Consider the following 12969-nt stretch of genomic DNA (forward strand, 5'->3'; position numbering starts at 1 on the left):
GCATTCCTTAGTTAATATAAATAAGTTCACAAACAATCGTCTTTAGATATAACCAACTTAAGTTCGCAGACTTAGTTCGCGGACTTAAGTTCCCGGAAGGAGTTCTCAAACTCCAGCAGATATTCTCGGGTCAAGAACTTCCGCCAGTTCGCGGACTGGGTTCACGGAGTGAGTTCGCGGACTTAGCTCACGCCACTATTCCGGTTCTCTTGATCAACAAAGTTCGCAAACTTCGGTTCAAGGAAAAGGACTTATACATATATGTGTTACCACACAATGCTTATATCCATCATTGGTTATATGATCTAAACTCTCATTTCAATCATTGAAACATTCTCAGAGGACGTTATATAGTTGTTATTCACAAACCATTTTTCGTCAGAGCAATTTTCAAAGTGATTGAAACATAATATGACTTTTGTCACTAGGTAAAGATGAACTTGGCCAAAGCGAAATCTTACCATCACATATTTCGAGAAATCGATAGGCGAGATAAACTCGGCTCGAAATAGCAAATGCGTATAATCAAAGTCTATATAGCAAAACGAATTTTGTCTCAAGATAGGAGATAAAGTAGATAGACTTTTGAGTGATAGATAAGTTCAAGTTTCCACACACCTTTTAGTCGATGAAGATACACCAGTTCCTTGAGTAGTTTTTCGTCTTGTATGATGATCGCCATGGAGTTCTTGAGGTCAACTACACTTTCTATCCTAGTCCGAGACTTAGCTATAGTAGACTAGAAATCAGGACTTATAGTTTTGATCACTAACATTGACAAACATGCTTGAGATAGCAACGCATGCGAGTTCGACCGAGCAATGCTATAACACACTTCCTATGAGATCAGGGTGCGCTCAGTGACTTGTATAAATAGGTTTTCAATCTATTTCGACAACAACAACATAAGTGTTATCAACACAAGTAGCCAGAAACCATTTTTATGATACAAGTCATAAAACAACCACACCTTCATAATTAAACATCCTGATCTCAAACACCTTCTCCGCTTTCCTCCCTAAGATCAACCCTTCTCCTTCACCTTGTGATCGAATTGAATCCGGAACGGTCGTTTCTTGGTTTAGGGCAGAGTCTTACAGATTGATCTCTCGAATCTAAAAGTACTCCCGTGCAGTGCATTTGTTTAGGGTTTGAATTCGTTTCTCATCAACACACCCCAAATTTACTAAAAAACAGCAGAACCAGTTTTTACCCTCAAACAATACCGTTCAAGATATTTCTCATATCAATCTGGCTCACAGATTTCTATCTGTTCGATTGCGGTTTGTTTTTAGAAATAGAGATACAGCTCTTGGGTATATTTCCTTGATTGAGTCTGGCTGTCTAGTTGATTCTCACGGAATTATATTGGAGTTAGTCCATACAGATTGTCGTACGAATATTTGGTGTGGTAGTTAGACCCCCGCTTCTTCTATTGGTATCAGAGCAGGCAAACACGTTAAAGACCTTATAAGTTTGTGCTTATAGCAATCTGACTCCATGGACAAAAGTGTTATCTCTGACAAACGCATTGATAAGCACGTAAGTGCTACATTTTATACCCATATTTATATTAGTTAGGACTCTATATTTTGGCTAATAACACTATTGTAGTGTTTTTGTAGAAAGTACAACTGAATTGGATCATCTGGAAATAAATGGCTGAATTAGAAGCTAAATCGGCTCTTGTAAAAAAGTATTCCCAAAGGCTGCTGCTCACAGCTCGAACGACACTTATTTATATGTGGCTGGCCTGGTATTTATGTATGAGCACCACTCAAGGTACCTTCTTGGCTAAACATCACGGCCGAGAAGTCAGTAAGCAAAGCAAAGAGTTGTCTTTGCTAGTTGGAATGTGTCAGGCCCATTTGGAGTTAACAGAAAAAGAGTGGATGTGGCCCATTTCTCCACCACATCTTTGCAAAATGGAAGGCATCAGACAGTATTGTTCATTCTCTGGCAAACAAATGGAATTTTCGTTTTCTTCTTCAAGCAGCCAGTGTTAAACTGAGATGGAGATTTCTACAACAGCAACAACAAATGGATTTTGGGTTAATTGATGTGTTCGTTGTCTTCGTGGATAAATTACATGTGACTGAAATTGGGTAACCCCCATTGTTGTTAACTGGGAATTGAGTGCAGATGGGGTTTCTCGACTGAGAAAGAAATGCAGCAGTAAGAAGTTAAAAGATGGGTTGTTGTGGGTGTACTTCAGTTGCTAGTGATGATTGCCATGGCGTTGATTACAGGGGAATGAGATTACATGGATCGAGTGTGGCTGATTTGATTTGGCTATGTGGGTTCGGCCTGAAATGATTTTGTTCAGGTGGTATTGCCGGTGATGTCTTGGAGTTAGCTGTGGTCGTGATGTCTAGCTTAAACTACGAATGCTTGAGAGTTTGGGTTTGTATGGGATTGCTGGTTGTGCTGAATCTCGAAATTGCAGGTCAAACAAGATATAAGAGACGCCTCATACAACCAGCAGAAGGCTGCCTTTGGATGCACCGAAACTGCGCTGCAGTTGCTCGCAGAATTGCCTGAAACAAGAAATAGGAAGGAAGGTGTTGCCGCTGCCTGAAATAAGAAGAACTGATGAGAAGAAATGGTGCAGGTAGGTGCTCAGTTCATGGAAGTATGTTGGCGGAATCCGTATTGGAGGTGAAGTCGTTTTGGCTGGTGGTATAGTCGAGATAGAGAGCCGGCAGTCGGTGGAGCTTGGAAGGTCAGGGAATGGAAGTTGCTTGTGAGAAAGAAGAGAATGGACGGACACAGGCGGTAATGGCTTAACAGCAACAGCGACAACAGACTGGGGTTTGTCATCGACTAAATTTGGGGATATTTGTTCTCGTATTCAGTTTGAGTTTTGTACGGGATTGACACGGTGAAGAGCTCGAGATGGAGTTATGCTATGACCGCACTTTGGCAATTGGAATCCGGTATTGTGGTTGAGTGCGACAAGAGAAGTGGGCTGGGCCTTGGCAGATACAAGATGTCTGCTAGGTCTTATTTGCGATTTCCCACAACACCTAGATATATATGCATTAGCGTACAGGAAAGAAGGGAGTCGGCTGCTAGGCCGAAAACGAGAGAAGAAAAAGAGGCGCGTCTAGAAACTATCAACAGGGGAAGACAAGGGTTTGCGATTCTTGTGTTTTCATTTCCATATTGATTAGCTACTCAATCTCTTTAATATGTTTATGGGTTTTAAGAAAGCCATGTTTGGCTAAACATTTTTGTAACTAGGATTTATGGTTGAAACTATTTGGGGTATTAGGCTATTTGAATTGATGAATTTAGCAAAAGACCATTATGATATGAATAAACTAATCTTGAATATTGTTTGTTGATTTATTGAAAACTAGTTGTTGCTTCGCCGGTTTTAATACAAACCTATGTGCATAATGAATCAGTTTTACAAATATGTTTCTTCTTATTATTTGATAATCTTTGCTTCGATTAATTCCTTGATGGGTTATGCTTAGAAAAGCCGAAGAATATTTGTGAACTAAATTAGTTTCGTATAACTTTCTCGTTGATGCAATTTGATGGTGCATGTTTGGGTTTTGTCTTTTGATGTGCTATGCTTAGGGTATACCAGTGATATTTGCGACACTAATACATATAATAGGTGATGTCGATAGAACGGACAATAAACATACAATCATGAGTTATGTTTTATTTCAGTAATTGATTAGAAACAATAGTTGAAACTATAAACCCTGGTTACCGGCTCTCTCATTGCGAGTTCATTTTGTTAGTTTACTTTAATTTTATTATTATTTCATTTTCAATTCTAAAAATCCAAAAATATCATTGCTAGTTAATCGATTAGAGATACTGATTGTTGATATTTCCATCGTTCCTTATGGGAACGACCCATACTTGCCTCTGTCTACTAGTTAGACACCGTGCGATTGCAGTTATCACATATAGGTATCTCCGGATCACATCAATTTTTGTGGCGCCGCCGACGCGGACTTGTCTTTAGGCTAGAGTTTTTAGATTTTTTTTTCTTTTTTAGGTTTTTATTTTTTTTATTTTATTTGTTCTTCTTTACGTTTTTGGGTTTTTGTCTTTTCCTTATAGAATTTGGAGCGAAAGAATATTTTGCCAAAGCTTTTGGTGAATACTTGGATTAAAAGGCACAGCGAAAGGAGCGAAAGAAGAAGATTTTTTTTATTTTATAAAAAAAAAAAAGTTAGACCCGCTACACAACTGGTCATAAAATGGAAATTTGAAATACCCTACAAAAGACCCGCTACATAGCTGGTCATGACAAATATCATACACAAGACCCGCTACACAGCTGGTCATAACCTGAAAAGTCATATAATATTTTTTTAAGACCCGCTACACAGCTGATCATCTTTTTTTTTATGTAGACCCGCTAAAAAGGTTGTCATTCATTCAATTTTTTTTTAATCAAAATTCCTAACGAAAGAGCCACTCCCCCAGACTTAAACATTACATTGTCTTCAATGTAATTGAGTCATCCAACGTAGAAATTAAGATGGGAAATTCAAGCAAACAAATAAAAGATAGAGGAAAGAAAACAAATCTGATGTGTTGACTCCCATGAAGCAAAATCGTATGGGTTGACTCCCATAAAGCATAATCTCTGTATCCCTGCAAAGCATATATATAAGGTCTGAAAAGTTGGGGATCAATCCAACAAATCAGTTCAGCTACGAATATGAACCTGCAAACACTATAAATCTCCAAAAAGATGTGTAAGTTCATTCCTAATAGAAAACAATCCTTAGTCGAGATAAGTAAATCACTCACCTGGACAACCGACATAGAATTCATATTAGTTTCTATTCGAGAAGCACACTCTAAATCTGGTTCTAAATCAGCTGAAATACATCCGGTCGACACATTATCTTCACTAGAGATCATAGGAAGCAATGTATTGACAATGCAAAAAGGTACCGATTTATCAAACTCAACACAATGGTTTAAACTTGTATATAATGTTTCAAGTTTATCAAAATCAGCAACTCCTAAATATGGCTCTAAGTCCGCGGAAATAACTTCCGTTGTTGAGTTACCTTGATTATCCATTGGAGACCGCAATGCATTGACGATGTCAATAAACATAGGATCATCAGAATCTGCAAAGTGGGCTAAACAAACTGAGATTGGTTTAAAATCAGTAGCTACCTGATCAGTACCAATTGCCTCCACATCCACATCAACAATCAGAAAATCATAAGATGGGTCAGCAAAACAGGAGCTCAATGGAGCAACAATATCATGAATAATCGCCTCATTATTATCTGCAACTAAGTGACTTATAGGAATCTCGTTATTCAAATGACTAGAAGGTATCTCATTACGAATGTCTATTGTCTCTAAGTCGTTAGACTCAACAATAGTATCTTCTGTATAAACAGGTTCTTCTAATTCATCATTATCTGAATAAATGACATCTCTAACACAACTCTCGTCCTTTTGAATAGACAAATAATCGGTTAGACCATGAGTTGTGTAAGATACAATAGATTCAGATATTATATCAGTATCATAATTCCTAAAATCACTTCTACTATCAAGTTCCTTTTCACCCTCATGGTATTGGGGTTGATACTCATCTGAATAACCACCCATAGCGAAATTACGTGGATTCCAAGTTCCATACCTGAGACGATTATAAGCAAGAACTTCCTTATACCGTGACCCATACATGTATTCCCCAAGCGTCATAGACGACGTCTCGCGCAAAGCAGTCATCGTTCTCAAAAAGGCTCCTAAAATAAAATTCTGAAGCACAAAACAAGTCAAAAGGAAAAAGAAATCCTAAAAAATAAAAATATCGTACAAAAAAATAAAAATAAATAAACACCTAAGTATTTACAAAGTAAAAAAATACGAATTACAATATTTCACAACCGCTCCCCGGCAGCGGCGCCACAAAAATTGATAGGATCCGGAGATACCTATATGTGGTAACCGCAATCGCACGGTGTCTAACTAGTAGACAGAGGCAAGTACGGGTCGTTCCCACAAGGAGCGGTGGAAATATCAACAATCAGTATCTCTAATCGATTAACCAGCAATGATATTTTTGGATTTTTAGAATTGAAAATGAAATAATAATAAAATTAAGTAAACTAACAAAATGAACTCGCAATGAGAGAGCCGGTAACCAGGGTTTATAGTTTCAACTATTGTTTCTAATCAATTACTGAAATGAAACATAACTCATGATTATATGTTTATTGTCCGTTCTATCGACATCACCTATTATATGTATTAGCGTCGCAAATATCACTGGTATACCCTAAGCATAGCACATCAAAAGACAAAACCCAAGCATGCACCATCAAATTGCATCAGCGAGAAAGTTATACGAAACTAATTTAGTTCACAAATATTCTTCGGCTTTTCTAAGCATAACCCATCAAGGAATTAATCGAAGCATAGATTATCAAATAATAAAAAGAAACATATTTGTAAAACTAATTCATTATGCACATAGGTTTGTATTAAAACCGGCGAAGCAACAACTAGTTTTCAATAAATCAACAAACAATATTCAAGATTACTTTATTCATATCATAATGGTCTTTTACTAAATTCATCAATTCAAATAGCCTAATACCCCAAATAGTTTCAACTATAAACCCTAGTTACAAAAATATTTAGCCAAACACGAGTTTCTTAAAAGCCATAAACATATTAAAGAGATTTAGTAGCTATTCAGTAGCTAATCAATATGGAAATGAAAACACAAAAATCGCAAATCCTTGTCTTCCCCTGTTGATAGCTTCTAGATGCGCCTCTTTTTCTTCTCTCGTTTTCGTCCTAGCAGCCGACTCCCTTCTTTGCTGTACGCTAATGCATACATATTTAGGTGTTGTGCGAAATCCCAAATAAGACCTAGCAGACATCTTGTATCTGCCAAGGCCCAGCCCACTTCTCTTGTCGCACTCAACCACAATACCGGATTCCAATTGCCAAAGTGCGGTCATAGCATAACTCCATCTCGAGCTCTTCACCGTGTCAATCCCGTACAAAACTCAAACTGAATACGAGAACAAATATCCCCAAATTTAGTCGATGACAAACCCCAGTCTGTTGTCGCTGTTGCTGTTAAGCCATTACCGCCTGTGTCTGTCCATTCTCTTCTTTCTCACAAGCAACTTCCATTCCCTGACCTTCCAAGCTCCACCGACTGCCGGCTCTCTATCTCGACTATACCACCAGCCAATACGACTTCACCTCCATTACGGATTCCGCCAACATGCTTCCATGAACTGAGCACCTACCTGCACCATTTCTTCTCATCAGTTCTTCTTATTTCAGGAAGCGGCAACACCTTCCTTCCTATTTCTTGTTTCAGGCAATTCTGCGAGCAACTGCAGCGCAGTTTCGGTGCATCCAAAGGCAGCCTTCTGCTGGTTGTATGAGGCGTCTCTTATATCTTGTTTGAACTGCAATTTCGAGATTCAGCACAACCAGCAGTCCCATACAAACCCAAACTCTCAAGCATTCGTAGTTTAAGCTAGACATCACGACCACATCTAACTCCAAGACATCACCGGCAATACCACCTGAACAAAATCATTTCAGGCCGAACCCACATAGCCAAATCAAATCAGCCACACTCGATCCATTTAATCTCATTCCCCTGTAATCAACGCCATGGCAATCATCACTAGCAACTGAAGTTCACCCACAGCAACCCATCTTTTAACTTCTTACTGCTGCATTTCTTTCTCAGTCGAGAAACCCCATCTGCACTCAATTCCCAGATAACAACAATGGGGGATACCCAATTTCAGTCACATGCAATTTATCCACGAAGACAGCGAACACATCAATTAACCCAAAATCCATTTGTTGTTGCTGTTGTAGAAATCTCCATCTCAGTTTAACACTGGCTGCTTGAAGAAGAAAACGAAAATTCCAATTGTTTGCCAGAGAATGAACAATACTGTCTGATGCCTTCCATTCCACAAAGATGTGGTGGAGAAATGGGCCACATCCACTCTTTTTCTGTTAACTCCAAATGGGCCTGACACATTCCAACTAGCAAAGACAACTCTTTGCTTTGCTTACTGACTTCTGGGCCGTGATGTTTAGCCTAGAAGGTACCTTGAGTGGTGCTGATACATAAATACCAGGCCGGCCACATATAAATAAGTGTCTTTCGAGCTGTGAGCACCAGCCTTGGGAATACTCTTTTACAAGAGCCGATTTAGCTTCTAATTCAGCCATTTATTTCCGGATGATCCTATTCAGTTGTACTTTCTACAAAAGCACTACAATAGTGTTATTAGCCAAAATATCGAGTCCTAACTAATATAAATATGGGTATAAAATGTAACACTTACGTGTTTATCAACACCCCCACACTTATATTTTGCTAGTCCTCGAGCAAAACAAAAAATTGACCCGCTACACAACTGATCATATCATAAAAGAGAGTTAGACCCGCTACACAGCTGGTCATAAAATGAAAATTTGAAATACCCTACAAAAGACCCACTACACAGCTGGTCAAGAAAAATATGATACACAAGACCCGCTACACAGCTGGTCATAACCTGAAAAGTCATATAATAATTTTTTCTTAAGATCCACTACACAGCTGATCATCATCTTTTTTTTTTTTTATGTAGACCCGCTAAACAACTTGTCATTCATTCAAAAAAAAAAAAATTTATCAAAATTCCTAACGAAAGAGATACTCCCCCACACTTAAACATTACATTGTCCTTAATGTTATTGAGTCATCCAACGTAGAAATTAAGATGGGAAATTCAAGCAAACAAATAAAAGATAGAGGAAAGAAAACAAATTTGATGGGTTGACTCCCATGAAGCAAAATCGTATGGGTTGACTCCCATAAAGCATAATCTTTGTATCCCTGCAAAGCATATATATAAAGTCTGAAAAGTTGGGGATCAATCCAACAAATCAGTTCAGCTACGAATATGAACTTGCAAACACTATAAATCTCCAAAAAGATGTGTAAGTCAATTCCTAATAGAAAACAATCCTTAGTCGAGATAAGTAAATCAATCACATGGACAACCGACATAGAATCCATATTAGATTCTATTCGAGAAGCACACTCTAAATCAGGTTCTAAATCAGCTGAAATACATCCGGTCGACACATTATCTTCACTAGAGATCATATGAAGCAATGTATTGACAATGCAAAAAGATACCGATTTATTAAACTCAGCACAATGGTTTAAACTTGTATATAATGGTTAAAGTTTATCAAAATCAGCAACTCCTAAATCTGGCTCTAAGTCTGCGGAAATAAATTCCGTTGTTGAGTTACCTTGATTATCCATTGGAGACCGCAATGCATTGACGATGTCAATAAGCATAGGATCATCAGAATCTGCAAAGTGGGCTAAACAAACTGAGATTGGTTCAAAATTAGTAGCTACCTGATCAGTACCAATTGCCTCCACATCCACATCAACAATCAGAAAATCACAAGATGGGTCAGCAAAACAGGAGCTCAATGGAGCAACAATATCATGAATAATTGCCTCATTATTATCTGCAACTAAGTGACTTATAGGAATCTCGTTATTCAAATGACTAGAAGGTATCTCATTATGAATGTCTATTGTCTCTAAGTCGTTAGACTCAACAATAGTATCTTCTGTATAAACAGGTTCTTCTAATTCATCATTATCTGAATAAATGGCATCTCTAACACATCTCTCGTCCTTTTGAATAGAAAAATAATCGGTTAGATCATGAGTTGTGTAAGATACAATAGATTTAGATATTATATCGGTATAATAATTCCTAAAATCACTTCTAGTATCAAGTTCCTTTTCACCCTCATGGTATTGTGGTTGATACTCACCTGAATAACCACCCATAGAGAAATTACGTGGATTCCAAGTTGTATACCTGAGACGATTATAAGCAAGAACTTCCTTATACCGTGACCCATACATGTATTCCCCAAGCGTCATAGACGACGTCTCGCGCAAAGCAATCATCGTTCTCAAAAAGGCTCCTAAAATAAAACTATGAAGCACAAAACAAGTCAAAAGGAAAAAGAAATCCTAAAAAATAAAAATATTGTACAAAAAATAAAAATAAATAAACACCTAAGTATTTACAAAATAAAAAAATACTAATTACAATATTCTACAACCGCTCCCCGGCAACGGCGCCAAAAATTGATGGTATCTTTACAGCGTTGTAGTAATAGGTTCGTTGAGACTTGTGAAAGCAGATTTCTTAGACTTAATTTTTAAAGCAAAAATAACAAACTCAATTAAAAAGTGTTGTAAAAATTATGGAGAGACCGGGCTAGGATTCCACCATTCACCAAAATTCATGTGATTTAATGTTAATTTTTATCATGTCATTCTAGACAATATAACTCCAATCAAAAGAAATTGTGATTCTAGTCATTGCCTAAATTAGATTTTCAAAACATCAATTGTTAATCGCAAGCATGAAGTATCAAAAGCCCTAAACTAAGCATACTTCATCAAGAGAAAACACAACTAATTAATAAAAATCATTAACTCAATTTTCATTCGGTGCAAATAATCATAAAAGAATTGCATAAATAAATTTTACCACATAACTTTTAGAAGAATGGCTTCCTCCATTGCCCCGGAGGATTGGGTTTAGCTCATCTTGACGGAAACACGCTCAAAAGTTGATTTCATTGCTCAAATGGTGTTCACAAATGATGAAATGAGAGAAAATAATGATTAAACCGGATTTGTAACACTTCATTTTGTTACAAACTCGGCTGTTACAAAGAACGACAAATATAAACTGTTGCTGCCACTGTAGAGATATGACCCACAGGCTTTTGTCGTTGTCACTGTAGTATGAACGACGGTTTGTTGTGGTCTTAAGTTATTCGTGTTCTTCCCAGCAGCAGCAGAAAAGTATTCTCTGCAACTCTTGATTCTCACTCTGTTGATGCTCTAAACGATCCCAAACTCTCCGCCCCCCTCACCGATATCCCGGCACCTATTTATAACCCAGCAGCAGCAAAATCTCACGTAATAACTTCATATAATTCTCCATTACTCGGCATTATTCTTCACGACCATTTTAGGAAATAATTCAGATTTTTGATCTCTACACGCGTTCTGAAGCTTCCAAATTGCCATATTTAACTCCTTCGTACTCCAAATAGTTGTTAGGGCCTTCCAAACACGTGCAAACTCCTCTGCTTCTCGCGAAATCTTGTGAATATCTCCTCCGGTGCACATGCTCCTCTGTTTGCTTCTCATCGAGAATCTAGCCAAATTTATCCGACGAAATCAACCATACCAAGCCTGTTAAGACTAGTCACGTCATCCCAACAAATATCAGCCATTGAATCTCTTCATAAGATGTCCAAAAATCGAACCCTAAATATGGTCGTGTGCTGCAATATTTTCCCACCAAAAATAGAAATTCAAAATGAAGAAGATGAAGTGCCCTGATCCAAAATATGAGCGCCTTTAACAGCTGAGGCGCCTGGGGGTGCCCTTATCCAATCTGAAGGTGCCTTTAGTAATTTTTCGGGGGTGCCCGAGCAACTTTTCGAGCCGAATTTTCCAAAAATGATTATTTCCCAAAAATACCCACAAACACATAAAACACCATAATAAGTACGAAATCGAGTACTAACAATACGAAACATTGAGGACAAATTAGACACATAAATGCGTCGATCACGCATCACCAGAAAGAAAAATTATGTTTCTTTGAAATCTATCAAAGAGAAAGACTTGTCTAACTCAAATATAGATGAACATTTTGTTCCCACGAAACAGAAAAATATTGATATGTGTTACCCTAATTTCTTATTGACGAGTCTGACTCTGAAGTAGAAAGAGAAGCAGCCAAAGAAAGTGCAACTATTCTAAATATTGTTAGAATCTAGGGTGTTGAAATAAATCGTATGAAACAAAAAGTCAATATGATCATTGGTATTGTAAGAGGTCGTGATTCCCAGTTAAGGATTCTTCGTTAGAAAAATGCCGATGTTTGTTCATCTCGAACTCAATTCGAGGTTAAACTCAAATAGGATGCCTCGGAAATTGAACGTCTATTGAGTGAACTCTCTATTCAATGTAAAGAATGTTCTGGGGAGTCAACTGTACCAATTTCTTCCGACTCTACTATGATATCAGAAAAAGTGACTACATGTAACCATATTTCTCTGATGGAACCAGTCTCAGAAGTTAAATTGCAAACTCCTCCTAGTACTAATGGGCGCACAACCTCCTCTAATCTAGGAACTACTGCATCACAAGGGAGGAAGGAAACTTCTGACGATTATGTTAAATCTACTTGCTCTAATCACTCCGGTGATCAAAAAGTATATTTCTTTTATGACACAAAAGGACACGTTCGACAGAAGTGCAAATTAAGGTTGGATAATGATTATATCGATGGACTCTAACACGCCTTAGATTTAATACTCAAAGGTATAACTGATATTCATATGTCTAAACCAATCAGTTTTAAAACACGCCCTGTGAGGTATTCGGGGAATATCAGTTCAATTTGCTCATTAAATGTCCGAACTTTTAATAGTAGTTTTAACATGAATCGGTCAAGGAAGTTGCAAAAGAATCTTTCTCAAACTAAGAATCAGAATGATATTCGAGATATGAAAAAGGTACCTGAAGGAGTCAATCGCATTGGAGCGACGGAAGATGATCTAAAGCTTCTAATTAAAGGATATAAACATCTCATTGACAAACTGCCAAAACTCACCAGACAAACTTCTTCAGGTAAGGATTCAAACCTAGTCTCATATTTTGATGACTTAAGTTTTATGATGGCTTTTCACATCAAAAAGGGTTTCCTCGAAAAATTAGAAGGAAAAAGAGGAGTGACCATGAACAATTTTCATTTGATGAGCATAAAGCTCATACAGAAGGATTGAAATCTTACTCATGAAAAATCATGTTGAATAAGATATATTAATAATTAGGGTACTCATTGGTAAAGTCTGATTAGT

Source organism: Papaver somniferum, chromosome 9 (assembly GCF_003573695.1).
Source record: "Papaver somniferum cultivar HN1 chromosome 9, ASM357369v1, whole genome shotgun sequence".
Taxonomy (NCBI): Eukaryota; Viridiplantae; Streptophyta; class Magnoliopsida; order Ranunculales; family Papaveraceae; genus Papaver; species Papaver somniferum.